Source organism: Monodelphis domestica, chromosome 7, assembly GCF_027887165.1.
Source record: "Monodelphis domestica isolate mMonDom1 chromosome 7, mMonDom1.pri, whole genome shotgun sequence".
Classification (NCBI taxonomy): Eukaryota; Metazoa; Chordata; class Mammalia; order Didelphimorphia; family Didelphidae; genus Monodelphis; species Monodelphis domestica.
The window spans coordinates 81642163-81656491 of NC_077233.1; the positions used below are offsets into that span (position 1 = coordinate 81642163).

The 14329-nt window shown below is 35.3% G+C and overlaps 1 pseudogene; it reads right to left on the reverse strand.

Moving 5' to 3' along the window:
- Positions 1 to 6307: 6307 nt before the first annotated feature.
- Positions 6308 to 13811, reverse strand: LOC100618562 (DNA-directed RNA polymerase II subunit RPB11-a-like; annotated as a pseudogene).
- Between the last annotated feature and the right edge of the window lie 518 nt (positions 13812 to 14329).

Here is a 14329-nt window from a genome sequence, read left to right on the forward strand (position 1 = left end):
ATTTGTGTCTATATCATGAAATGAATAGGTAAAGGGAGGCTGAAATTGGATGTCAGTATTGAGACCCTTCTTTCCTTAATTGCAGCTCTAATTACAGTCCCTTTGAAAACATTCAATCTTATAGTCAAGTAATAGCTCACATAGAATTAATCAATAAGTTGAACATCCAGTTCAGGCACTAACCAGATGAGCACCTGTATGATTCTCCTGGCATTCTTTCCGGCTCTCTATACTTTATCATTATACCTCAGCTGCCTTCTTACCTTGAAACATCTCTTCACCACTATGGCCTCATTGTCTAATTTGTGAGTTCATCTTGGGATATCCTTTTTGACAAAAGCCCTAGGAAAGAAATCCTTTATCCCTCTCAAAGCATCACTTTAACACTATGTTTCTTTATTTCACTCATGTATGGGTACATCTCCCTTCCTTCTGGCATTTCAACTCCCTTTTATGCATATCTTTCCCCATTAGAATGCAAGCACCTTGATGTTAGGGACAGTCTTTTTTCCCCTCATATTTACATCTCCTGTGCTTAGCATGGTAATTGCCATACAGGAATTGCTTAATGATGACTTCATGAAATAGACTGAACAAAAGTTTTAATCAACATTGAACATCCTTTGTGTTAAGGACTATTCTCAATGCTGTGTGGGGATACAGAAAGAATAGGAGAAAAGGGCCTTGACTTCAGAGTTTCCTCTCTAGTTGAGTAGAAAAGATTAAGGCTTGAAATAATTTGAAGTAACTGCCTATGCTAAAAGATGTATTAAGACAGAGGAGTTATAAAAGGAGTAGCTGGAGTAGTGAGTAATGTCCTTATTAAGCAGTACATGAATTGGACATTGGAGAAGGAGTGAGATTGGGATAGATAGGTGGGAAGGGATAAAACTGAGTGATTGTGTGGAATATTGTATCCCTGGAAATTTATCATACGTCTGTGAAAGAACAAACAGTGTTGAAAAAAAGCAACATTAATAGAACAAAGAAGAAATATGTATGATTTGTAGCTACCCCCAAAACTATCAAATAATGGGAAATTTACTTACCTAGAAATGCATATGCCCTACTTTAGGGCAACACTAATAAAACTATGATAATTAAAATGTAGAAATATCTCAATAATCAAAAAGTTTAGTGTTCATGGATGGGTAGGTTTAATTTATAAATGACTTTACTTAAATTATCCAATGTATATATTTAATATAATATCAATAAAGTGCCTCCTGAGTTCTTTATAGCATTAGATAAAATGATAATGAAGTTCACAAGGAAAGCAAAAGAACCAAATATATGAAGGAGTATAAAGAAAAAAAGACTAATAAAATAGCTTTGTACTCAAACTTTGAAACACATTAAAATATGACTATCAAAACTTTCTGATACCAGATGACACACAAAGTAGCTCAGTGAAAAAAGAATAGTTTTACTAAAGGTATACATGTTCTTTGGGTATAACTCTACTTATATTTTTGATCTGATCATTCTTGCTATCAGTATACATCAAGAAATTACTATGATGTGAAATCAAGTATTCATACTCCGGTTGAGTTTTTTTTTTTTACTTCACATTTTTTTCTTATTCCAAATCTGTTGTTCTGTTAAGTACTAGTAAATACTATTTAATAGATATTTATGAAATTTATGGAACAGATTAGTCTGATAAATCTATAGGATATAAATCCTGGAGGGTGTGCTATTTCTTAATAAATGTACTTGAGAAAATTGTTGAGCAGTTTAAGCAGGAAATAGATTTAGACATACATCTCATATGTCAGTGAATTAGACTGCATGATAGACAAATAAAGACAAGACAATAAAAAGCTAAGATAAAAATGAAATGCTCTTCTAGCAGTTATTCAGCATTATTTTAGGTAAGAATAAATATAAATATTCAACCATAGGGAAAGGTCAAATACATTATAGTAAATTATTATGATGGAATACTCTAGCTTAATGCCACTCTGGAAAGGTTTTAAATTTTTGTTGTTGCTGCTTTTAATAACATAGAATGTGTTCCAAATTATTACATTATCAGGTAAAATGATACAATGATTATAACTTTTATGGAATGCTGCCAGATTGCTCTCCAAATATATTCTCGAGATCACAATTCCAACTTCGGTGATTGAGACTAGCCATTTGCCTACGAAACCTTGTTAAATTGGTTTTCTTGTTTTTCTTTTAAACTTGACAGAGTGCAGTTTAAGGTCACTTGAATTCACATCTCTACTTTTTATTGAAGTTGAGTATGTTTTCAAGTTATTATTAAGAATTTGTGCTCCTAACTCCCTCCTTGCAGTGGAAAGGCATGGGTGGAGGGGAGATGCTGAGGTAGAATATCAGAGGTAGTCACTATGTCCCTTGTTTTTGTTTACTTTTCTTTCTTAAAATAAAGGGTCTAGGAGGCAGCTGGGTAGCTCACCGGATTGAGAGTCAGGCCTGGAGACGGGAGGTCCTAGGTTCAAATCTGGCCTCAGACACTTCCCAGCTATGTGACCCTAGGCAAGTCACTTGACCCCCATTGCCTAGTCCTTACCACTGTTCTGCCTTGGAGCCAATACACAGTATTGACTCCAAGATGGAAGGTAAGGGTTTTAAAAAAAAAATAAAGGGTATAACTCCTTATCTTCTTTGACTTGATAATTCTTGGTGTTTGTATACGTTAAGAAATTACTGTGATATGAAATCAAATGCTTTTTTCTTCTGGTTGAGTTTTTCTTTACTTCACAATATTTTTTAAAGTTTTTTTTTCTTATTCCCAAATCTCTTGTTCTATTGAGTAGAAGTAATCAAGAAAAAATTAAATGTGCTTAATTAAATTTTAAAAATCTCTGGCAAAAATAGAATTAAAATAGAAAACAGCAAATTGAAAAGTATTAATTTTAAAAGCATTTGATTAAAAAACAACACCTGAAGTTAGGAAATTCTAAAAACAAAAATATAATGTATTTTGATACTGTGTTTTAAGACTATTTTCAAAAGAGTACATTAACTATATTAGTAGAAAAGCTAAGACTAAATGGGCAAGTAGCCTGGAAGTATAATTTTTTAAAATAATTATATAATTTTGTGTCAAAATAATTCCTTTAGACAAATAATTATAATGCAAGTTTTGTTCTATTAGTTTTTAGCATTCGCTGTATAATACAGCTACAAAAAATAGAAGAAAAGTTTATGAATGGAGGGAAATGGTCACAATGAAGAAATAAAATTGAATAGGTAACATGTCACTAGACTATGAAAAATTCATTCCAAGCATAGGAATTCAGGTTTTATGCCCTAGGCATGGCATTATTGAATGTTGGAGTTAGTAAAGAGCATAAAGCCCATTGGTCATATTTTGTGTCACTCATTTTAAAGATGAATAAAAGTTAAATTCATGGGCAGTTGGGTTGTACAATAGATGGAGTGCTGGGCCTGGAGTCAGGAAGACATCTTCCTGAGTTCAAATCCACCCTCAGACCCTAGGTGAGGCACTTAACTCTGTTTGTCTCAATTTCCTTGTCTGTAAAATGAACTGGGGAAAGAAATGGCAAACCACTCCAGTGTCTCTGTCAAGAAAAGCTGAAACAGGGTCATGAGGAATCAGACATGACTGTCAGGACTAAGCAACAACAACAAAGTTAAGCCCACAGAGGTTGTGACTTGCCCACATTTGTGTATATTAGGATGTGAACCTAGGTCTCTTCACAGAGTGTTATTTCCCTTATGCCACATTGCCTCTGTTTTCAGAAATGGTTGTCAGGCTTTGAGTTGAAGAGTAATACTTTCTGAATGAATGCTTGAGGCATATTAGTTTGGCACTACTAAATGTTATGACCAGATGTAGGAAGAGCCTGGAGATAGGGATTTTAATCAATGGATTCTCTTATTATTCTCTTATTACCATTTATTCTCAATAAGGAAAACTTTAGTATGGTTAATTACTAAGAAACAGAGTAGACTCAGGGTAATTGCATGGTCATCCTCAAAAATTTAGAAGATTGTGACATGAAAAAGGAATTAGGTTTGGTCTGCTTGTACATGCACAATTTTCTCCCCTAATAGAATGTTTAGAAGGAAAGGTCCATTCATTCATTCCAGTGCCTAGGACAGTGCCTAGAGCGTGGCAGGGGTTACTAAGTATTTGATTGATTGCCTCCAGGGAGGAGAATGAGGAGCAATGGCAGAACATTTCAGAGATGGAAGTGTAATTTTTATACAAGGAAAGTTTTGCTAACCATTAATGTTATTCTTTAGCAGAATGGGTTGCCTTGGGAAGAGATGGATATCTTTTCTTTGGAGCTGTAAAAGCAAAGACCAATAGACTCTTGATATGTATTTTATGATGGAATATTTGTGGGTTTTGGTTTGGCATTGATAGCTAGTGAGGATGTCTTAATTTTGGAATTCTGTAATCATGTGGATGAATAAATAAGCTGGGGTGCAGGTAGAGAAGTGTTTGTGGGTGCTGAGGTATAGAAGTTCTGAGTAACAACTGTAACAACTAAAGAATCAATAATGACCCTTAGTACCTACTAAATACTAAGGCACTAATGAAAATAATAATAATATTAATAATTAATAATAATAATATCATATAGCCCTTCAAAGTTTGCAAAGCAGTTTACAAATATCTCATTTTATCTTCACAATAATCATGAAAGCTAGGTGCAATTCTTATCCCTAAAAAAGGGATGAAAAAAAAGAAGATTAGTAAGTTTAAGTGATTTGCCCAGGGTCACTCAATTATTAAATCTGAGGCAGGACGTTTCTCACTCCAGGCCAAGTACTCTATCAATTGTGCTTCTAGCTGCCACAGATAAATAGTATAATTTCATATAATATCATTAATAAACAGTACCGTCTAATATAATGAAGTACTGGTAGCTTATAGGAATTAATGAAACAATTAATGGAGAATTAGAGAATATCTGGTTTATGATTAATGCAAGTATTCTACTCATTTGTGTTAATGGAAAACAAATACTTTAAAAGCATGACTGTTCCAAATGACTTTTCTGATATTTATCTTAGGGGATTTTGATATGAAAGCAGAATTTTTCTTATGCTAAGACAATGTAATAGCAAATGTAGGGGGTTCTAAGCGTTCATCTAGTCTTGTTTTTTTTAAATTTTTTCTTGATATTTTCCATTTGTTATATTACCATAATAGCCCATGTATCCCTCCCAGAGTCTTCCCAGATAACACAGTATTTTTTGGAGGGAAAAAAAGTCCACACAAGCGACTGATACATTCAATAAATCTGACAATCCCTAAAGACCTGTTGGAGGTGTCTTCTGTAGCAAGGGAAGTTACAAAGTGCAAAGAAGCTGCAAAGAATTGATTGACAGCCGTCAAGCCTCAGAATTCTCCAAGAGCTGGCTGGGTCAGAGTTCTAAGCTGCTGAAGGGACAGGTTTCCAACTGTCTGTCTGGAGCAGAAGGTCAAGTCTGAAGGGTGTGGATCTGGACTCTTTCCTGGACAACCTCATCTTGTAAGCTGCTTGCATTAGAATAAGACCAAAAAGATTGAGCAGAAGATCCCCATACATTCCCAAAAGGATTGAGCAGAAGATCCCCATACATTCCCAAAAGGATTGAGCAGAAGATCCCCATACATTCTGGTGGACAGAGTGATTTTGGAGGAGCCTTTCTCTCTCTTTTCTGGAACATCTGAGGACTCAACAGCTGAATTCCTGTTACCTGACCCAACAAGAACTCTGTGTATGAGATTCTGGGTTCCCAGTTGGACTTATCTTTAAAAACCTTTAGTTGACTTAGTTAGACACGTCAAGCTTAGGAAATTAACTATAGTTGGTTAAATATCTTGGGGCAAATAGTCAGATGCAAACCTTTCCCCTTTTCCTTCCTCATCATCCCTTTCTTTGTTAATAAACTTATTTATTTAACTGTGTTTCTTCCCTTTGTATACACCATTCCCCCTTCCTAAATTCTCCATGACACTTCTCATATCTTGCTATTTAGGTCAGACTTTGTCTTTATAATGAGTGTAAGGGATGTTTTTTGTTGTTAATTACATTCTTAGTAACCATAAACAATAATAACAAATTTTAAGTAAACTTCCCTTTAACACATTCTCAAATGGTCAGATCTCTCAGCCCCAGGAAGAAGGATGAACAAAACTTCAATCAAAATTGTAGTGGCTGACTCTACCTTTGCCTACCTTGTGGCTCTGATGGATGCAAACATCATTGTCATCTGGAAGAAACCAGCCACTGTATTTGTTATGCCCATCATTCTCACAAACAGGTTTTCCCTAAGTGTACTCTTTTTCTAAGTTTTAGTTTTAACTAAACTCAAATTAAAACAAAGTGAACTGTATTTTTATGTTCTGTGAATCCAGAGAGAGTCAGAGTTTAGTAGGCTGAGCTCAGATCCCATATAACTGCCCTGTTCTTGCCGAGTGGCCAGGGATTAGACTGCTTTAAGAACTCTTGGATTGATGATAAGCAAGGTGGAACTATAGATCCTGCCTGGCATCCAGTGAACTGCTGTCTCCCAAATCTGTAGCACACCGTCTATGGCCATAGGACAGAGCCCTTTAGCAGTCCTCCTTCCAGCTGGACACATCCATTAATGACGATTCTTTCATTATAATGAAACTGTCTAATGAGTGCATCTCTCTCTGATAGTCTCAAGTCCATACTGGCCAAACTCTCACTGTAAGATTTCATGGCAAGCAGAATTTTGAAGATGGCTACAATGTGCTACTTGAGATACTGAAAGACTGACTCAAGAGGTAAGAAATACATTTTGAGGAAATTATAGTTGTCTCCTGAAGAGAAAAAGCAATGAAGTGGTTTCCCTCATCAAACTCTTCATAGCACCTCGATATCAAAGGGGGAGGAAGAATTTCTGTGCTCTTATATAATCCTACAGAAACTGCATGAAGAAGACATCAAGAACTACTTAATTCCTTCTTGTTTGTCCTAGATAGAAACCCAGAATCGCTCCTCCAACAAGAAGAACTCGCTGATCAGATATGTGATAGCATTATTGTGGTCTGTACAGGAATGATGATGCTGTGTTCCAGTGGGTAGAGGTCTTTATCGTCTCCAAACAGCACCTGGGGGTCTTTCAGTAAACTGTGATTTGATGACGTTTCCTAGTGTGTAGTCCTCACTGTTGATGGTGAACAAACAGGCATTGGTACCTTAGTGTCCTTGCAGATAGTAACATTCTTCTCTCTTTCAAAGAGGTGGAAGGACTCAAAGGCGGGAGGTGCTTTCAGGCTGTGCAGCCGCTTCCTTCACCACCGATAGCACCTGCACCCCCCAAGCCCTCAATTTCCGGTTCCGGGGCACGCCGGGATCTGCGAGACGCTATTCCTCTATTTGTAAAAGAAATCAGTTGACTTGGCATCTGCTCCCTTGAGGTATTTAGATAGTGCAGTGGATACAACACTGACCAAAAGTCAGAAAGATGACTTCAAATACAGTCTCAGATACTTAGCTTTGTGATGGTGAGCAAGTCAGTTAAACTCGGCATCTGTTTTCTCAAATGTAAAAATGGAATAGCACGAACTTCACAGGTTTGTGTAAGGATAAGATAAAATAATATATGTGAAACATGGAACAATAATGGATGCTATATAAATGCTTATTTTTGCCCCTTCTTCTTGCCATTTTTTTTTATACTTATTTTGAGGCTTTGGGATAGAAACTTATTATTTGTATTGTGATTAAATAGAGCTAAGGCTGAGTGACTTAACAATGATTATTTCTTTTATCACTTTCCCAATTTTAAAACAAAGGAACACAAATCCCATTGTTCAATTGGTTCTTAGACTGCTAGAGCCCTCAAGGTTGTGCTCTTCATTCATATTGTCATCATTATTTATGTTTACTTTTGCATTGCGAGGAGGTACCAGTAAAATTCAGACCTTTCCATGTTCCATTCCACATATTAAAAAAGGATCCTTTCAATCCTTTCCTTAGAAAAATAAACTTTTAGTTTCATTCTTTTCTAAAGCACCAGTGTGGTGAGGAAAAAAAGCTAGGAAAATTTGTTTCCAATTACCACTAGATGGCATCATCTGATCATCAGAAGAAAAAAAATGCTGCAGTAGTAGAATGGTTTTCCCCATCTCCTTCAAATATAAAATAGTAGTTCCTTTTGTTTGGAAAAGCAAGTGATGTTTGGATCCAGCAAGTGAACTGAAGAATGCTAGAAGGGAAGATGCACACTGGAGGGTACAGTTTAATATCAATACATTGACGCAAATGTTAAAATAAAGTTAAATTTAAGAGAACTCTGACTCTTCTTGATTCCTTACATCTAGTCTATCTTTCAAGTACCTAGTTATTTAAGATTTGTGTCCCCCAATAGAATGTGAGTTCCTTGAAGGCAAAGTCCATTTTTACATGCCTTTTAATTTTTAGAATTTATTTAGAACAATGTCAATAATATAGTAATTGTTTAATGGCTAACTGAAAACCTTATAAAGCTGCGGGGACAAAAGCATCTACTTCTATCTGCAGCTTTATGGTTCTATTTTCTCCAGATTTTGAATAAACTCTATATTGTCAAAAAATTTCTTAAGAGAAACAAGAAGAAATGATAATAGTGTTAACAAAAAAAGTTGGTCATTCAGATTATTAAATGCATAATGGATATCTTAAACTTATAGATTTAGAATAAAAAAGGACCTTAGAGATCTCCTCATCAAATCCTTTATTTTTGCAGGTATAGTAATTGAGACTCAGATAGGATTAAGTGATTTATCCAAACTCATGCATTGTTTAAGTGGTAGAGTTGGAATTTAAACTAAATGCCTCCAACTCAATCCAGAGTCCTCTGCATAAGGGGAAAGTTATAAAGAAAGATAGAAATATGGTAGTCAATATAAACAAGAATACTACAAAACTTAAATATTCTTTGGCTTTTTTCTTTTGCTTTTCTATGTGTTTTTTTCTTCTTTCAGATCCTTCCCTCTTTACCTAAGGCTTTTAAAGGTGAGTGATTTAATTCAATGAGTATTTATTCAGCACTTATCACATATTGAGGACACTGTACAAGGCATTGGGAATACAAAAACAGAAAAAAAAACCCAGTAAAACAAACAAAAAGACCAAACAAAAGACAAAAACAAAAATAAAACAAAAACACTACACTCAATGAACTTATATACTACAAGGGGATGCAATATATAGAATGTGTATTCAAAATCATACAAAGTGGTTGCAACAAGTAGGAAGCAGTACTAAGTGGCCTAGGAATGGTATCTTGTAGGCACTGGCACCTTAGCTAAGCCTTAAGTTTAATTCCCAGATAGCATTACCAGACACAAACATGATTTGTATTCACTCAAAGGTCTGCATATGAACAGTGTCCTGTTTACTAGTGACATGTTAGTTATTTTACCCACATTTTTAGACAGGTTCAAGGAAAGTATAAGTTAGCCATGGCTTCCAGAAGATGGGCAAACCCCTAATTCTGTGACTACAGTGGTTCTTTCTCTTGCCATTTTAACCTAATGGGTGTAGTTAGTATGTATGGCTTTATCTAATAAGAATAACTTGCACCTCCACTACTGGGAAATCCTACCTCCTCTGTTGGATTCTTTCAGTTTCTATTTTTACCTCTTGTTCAAGAACATCAGGGCAATTATCCTTTATGATTTCTCGCAATATGGTTTCCAGGCTCTTTTTATTATACCTTTTAGGCAGTCCACTGATTCTTAAGATATCCCTTTTGGATCTATTTTCCAGGGCAGTTATTTTTCTAATGTGATATTTAGTGTTTTCTTTGAATTTTTCATCCTTTTGAATTTATTTTATTATTTCCTGTATCTTGTGAAAACAGTGTTTTCCATTTATTCAATTCTAATTTTTAGGGAGTCATTTTCTTTTTTGAATCCTTATGTTTACTTTTTATAGAGTAATTTTCCTATTTGAGATTTTATACTTCCTTTTTTGTGAGTTGTTTTCTGTAATGAGTTTTTGCTTTAAGCTGTTGACTTTTCCTATCCTTTTCTTTTCTATTTTTCTTTTGTCTTCTGTTATTTGTTTTTTTTTTCTTCCATCCTCTTTTGGAGTTCTTTCAGCAGTTTATTTTGGGCCTGATTTCCTTTCACATTTATCTTTGAGGGTTCACAAATTTCTGTTTTGGTATTGCTGTGCTCTTCAGAGCTTGAATTTTAGTCTTTTGCTGAAGTAGCATTTCTCGAATCAGGCCTTTTCTTTATCAGTAATTGGGGGAGAGGGACTTTTTAATGATCTTGTCTATATGTTGAGACTCAACTCCACTTCCAGATTAGAGGGAATACTATCCCTGGGTTACCTTAGATGCTACATGCAGTGGATTTAGCTGGATTCCACTACTCAGCTGTTAACCTCCCCTTTTGGGGAATTTCCTTTGAAAAGATACTGGAGTGGTTTGCCATTTCCTACTTCAATTAATTTTACAGAGGAGGAAACTGAGGCAAACAGTATTATATGACTTGCCCAGGGTTACCCAGGTAGTAAGTGTCTGAGCCTGAATTTGAATTTGGATCTTCCTGGCTCTAGTCCCAGTGCTTTATTCCCTGAGGTACTTAGCTGCCCTTCTTAACTCTGAAGGCCAGCAAGGCAAATAGGCAGTTATGTAGGCATATCATATAAAGTATTTTTATTCTTTGGCATAGGATAAAGAAAGGAATGAAGAAAATAGATTAGAAAAAATGTTTCTGAAACTTCAGTAGACTTTAATCAATTTATAGAAATATTTTATAATGAAAAATGTTAGGAGAGACTTCAGTCATTTTAAATCCAACCCTTTATGAAAAAAAATATTAATCTCAAATTGTTGTTTGACTCATGGATTCCTAGAGAGGGATGGGGATTCAATGCCAAGATCAAGAGGAAGAAGCTCAGGAGCTAGGGATAATTCTTAATGCCACTGTTTTTTTCCCCTTAAAATTTTATTGTAGGGAATGACCTCTAATCTGCTTTCTTTTCCTAGGCTGGCCTATAGAAATCTCTTACCACTCTTTGTTATTTGGTTTTTGCTAATGGAGCAATGTGTTATGATCAACAAACAAGCAAAAAATTATGCCAGATAAGGAGCAATATGGTCTCTTTCCCTTTTATTACCATCTTGTCCTCGCAACTATAATCTTGAAACTCTCAGGGAACTTTTGCCTGCTATTATCTATCTCAATTCCACACTGAGCTGCCATTCAATACTTAGACTCCCTTAGTTTGATAGGCATTCTTGTTCTCAAAGGCTTTATGACTTGGGGGGGGGGGAGAAGGTTGACCCTAAAGGTCAAAGTCTAGTTCCCAGATGAAGTCTACATATATAACCTTTTCAAATCAGGAAGCTAAATTTTGTTGTTGTTTTTGGCAGTTGTTTGTTCTTATTTTCAAATTGAATTTCTCTTAGTCTGAATTATCCCAGGCTAGAAAATAGTGATTTTTTTTTCAGACCCAATACTACTACTGATATAAAGTCACATTTATAGAATGTATCAGAGGTAGGAATTAAATCCAGCTTCTTCTGCAATTGAAACCATCTATTTATTCTACTTATTATTCCACCAGAAAATTCCTCACACAAATATGAACCCAAGTCTATGAGGCACTGGTACTAGATGGCCATGGGGAACATTTAGGGTATAATGTCTAGAATTGAGGAATATTACAGATTATAGTCTGTCTCCTTGCAGAGTACATATTCTAGAGTAGAATTGTTTTTTTCTATGATCTAAATAATTGCTTCAATTATCTAAGATTGGGTTGGCTATTTTACCAGCTGCATCCCATTAGTGCTTCATTTGAAGCTTGTGGTCAATTAAAACCCTCACATCTTTCTCACTTGTACCCCTGCCAAGCTGGATTTTCCCTGTCCTACTCTTATACAATGGGTTTCTTAAAACTAAGTGTATCCCTGATAAATTCCATCCTGTTTTCAGTAGACTATTCAGAATGCTGAGATTACCAAAATCTCGATTGTCATCTCATGCAGTAGTTATCTTCACTTGAAGGTCATCTAAATATTATATAAGCAGAAATGACGAACTGGACAGGTTGATATCATGGGTGTATGGTACACCCTACCAAGTTACTCCCAACACGAAAGGTTGACAGTGATTTTAATCAATAGCATCTCTAGTTGCTTGGGAAATAGCATGGTGCAATGAAAAGATAGCTGCACTGAGATTCAGGATACCTGAAAAGAACCTTACAATTGCAATGGATCATCTAGAGAATAATTCCTTCCACTTAAAGATGAGGAAAGTCAGGTATCTAGTAGGTTGGGAGTCAATGCCCTCAAATTTCCCAACAAGAAATCAGGTATATAATGAGACTTTGAACTTAGAATGAAAACATGGAAGGTACAAAGAGATCATTTTTATATTCAAAAGACTTTGGTTTGAATCCTAGCTCTGATCCTTACCAAGTGTACAACTATAAGTTAAGTACTTATTCATAAAAAGAGGTTAAGAGACTGGCCATCTTACCTCAAAGAGTTGTTGAGAGGAAATCTTATTTTTCCCCAATAGATGAAACTTTTTTTGTAACTGAGAAACCAGTCTTTATTAAGGCCAATATGATTCTGTTGGATAATGGCTATTCTGTTAAAGGCAAAATTTAAACAGGGCTTATAACACAGCGAAGCTTATAACCACAGCTTGAAATATTTCCTATTCTGTACAGATTCATGCCAGGAGACAGGATATTGAACAGTCTTTTTTAACATCTTACTGACAAAGGCAGAGCCTGAAAGGAAGATGATTATGAAGTAATTTACAATGCCATCAACAATGACGTACAATTATGTCACTCACTTCTCCCATGTCCTTTGCCAAGAAGGAAACAGGGAAAACACCTTCATCACTAGAGTAAAATTTTACTTAATTTTCAAAGTAGGTTTAGAACTCATTTTTCCCGAATCCAAACTCATTGTTGCATCCGTTATTTCTCATGGTTTCTATTATGTTTGGTGGTTCCAAAGTTGGAAAAATTGCATTGTGATATGAAAGATTTGGTAAATATAGAGAAAAATCAGTCTCCCAAACTCAGAGGAACAATTAGCAACAAAAGGAAATAGAATAAAGATTTGCAAATTTTTAGGTGTTTAAAGGGAAAAGTTACCTTCTCTTTTTGGGGTGATTTGGTTTTGTTGTTGTTATTGTTTTTGTTGGTGGTAGTGGTTTGTTTCTTAAAGCCAAGAAAAAGGGAAAAAGAATTGTTCTCCATGCTTTACTGAAGCAACATTCATGACTTTCATAATACATAAACTTTGCAATACAAATTGGCTCCATCAGTCATGGAAGGCTAATAAGAGGCAGGCTTGTTAGTACATTAGACCTACTCAGCAGGGTTTCTTCTCAAGCTTTTAGCATCATAAATCATTTGTCTTACATGAAGTAAACAATTTCTTTTGCCTTATTTAAATCTCTTCTACACTGTAATATCAAGAAATTTAAAGACTGGGGAAGGTATTGTAAGTTTAGGGTCTGGATTTTGGTTGTGGAGTTACTGCAAATATAAAAAGTGTTGGAAAATATGGGGAAAGGTTAGAGATTGAAAGTTTGGCTAAGTTCCTCAAGGCTTCAAATGCTAAGTTCAGTTGCCATTACCATATTTATGTGTCATTTTCTGAGATACATCCACTGATTCATCATTAAGTACTGTATTAAAACAAATGATTACCACCAGCTCTGAGTCTAAACATCTTGAATCTCAAACAGCAGAGTCCAAAAGTGGGAAGATTCTTTCTGTTTAATTTCACCAGGGAAGGTTACTTGTTTACTTGTTGAGTGGCAAGGGAAAAGTATCTTACATTGCCTGATAGGACTCTTGCTTCAGAAATGGGGCCATCCTTTCTCTTACACAGGGAGGATTCCTTGGTCAGTCCTTCTACCTGCTCAGGTTTCAGTCATGTGAAACCAAACATGTCCATCAGTGGTGTGCTGCCAATTGTGAGAAAAAGTCTTATTCTTTGAGGATGGAAACCAACTAAGAAAACATGTGAAGGAGAGGATCTTCCATGACTTTTAGGTCTAGCAACCATTGGGTTCTCAGAACAAGACTATTCTAGATAATAGAGGCAATTTGGTCCCAATGGAGAGGAGGATTTGAACACATTGAACAAATCAGGATTTTCAATTGCAATTCTACCCTATTTATCAGCATCTTTAAAAATTTTGATGAAGATACCCAAATATTTACTACATAAGCTCATTTTCTTAGAATATGCCTGACAAAGAGAAACAATATATTATTTGATAAAGTGGTATACAACCCAGCCATCCTCATTTCTGTCTCTTCTGGCAAAACCCTCATTTAACCTATTACAAAAATAAAAGAAGTTTTTTTTTTTTCATTACTAAGGATAC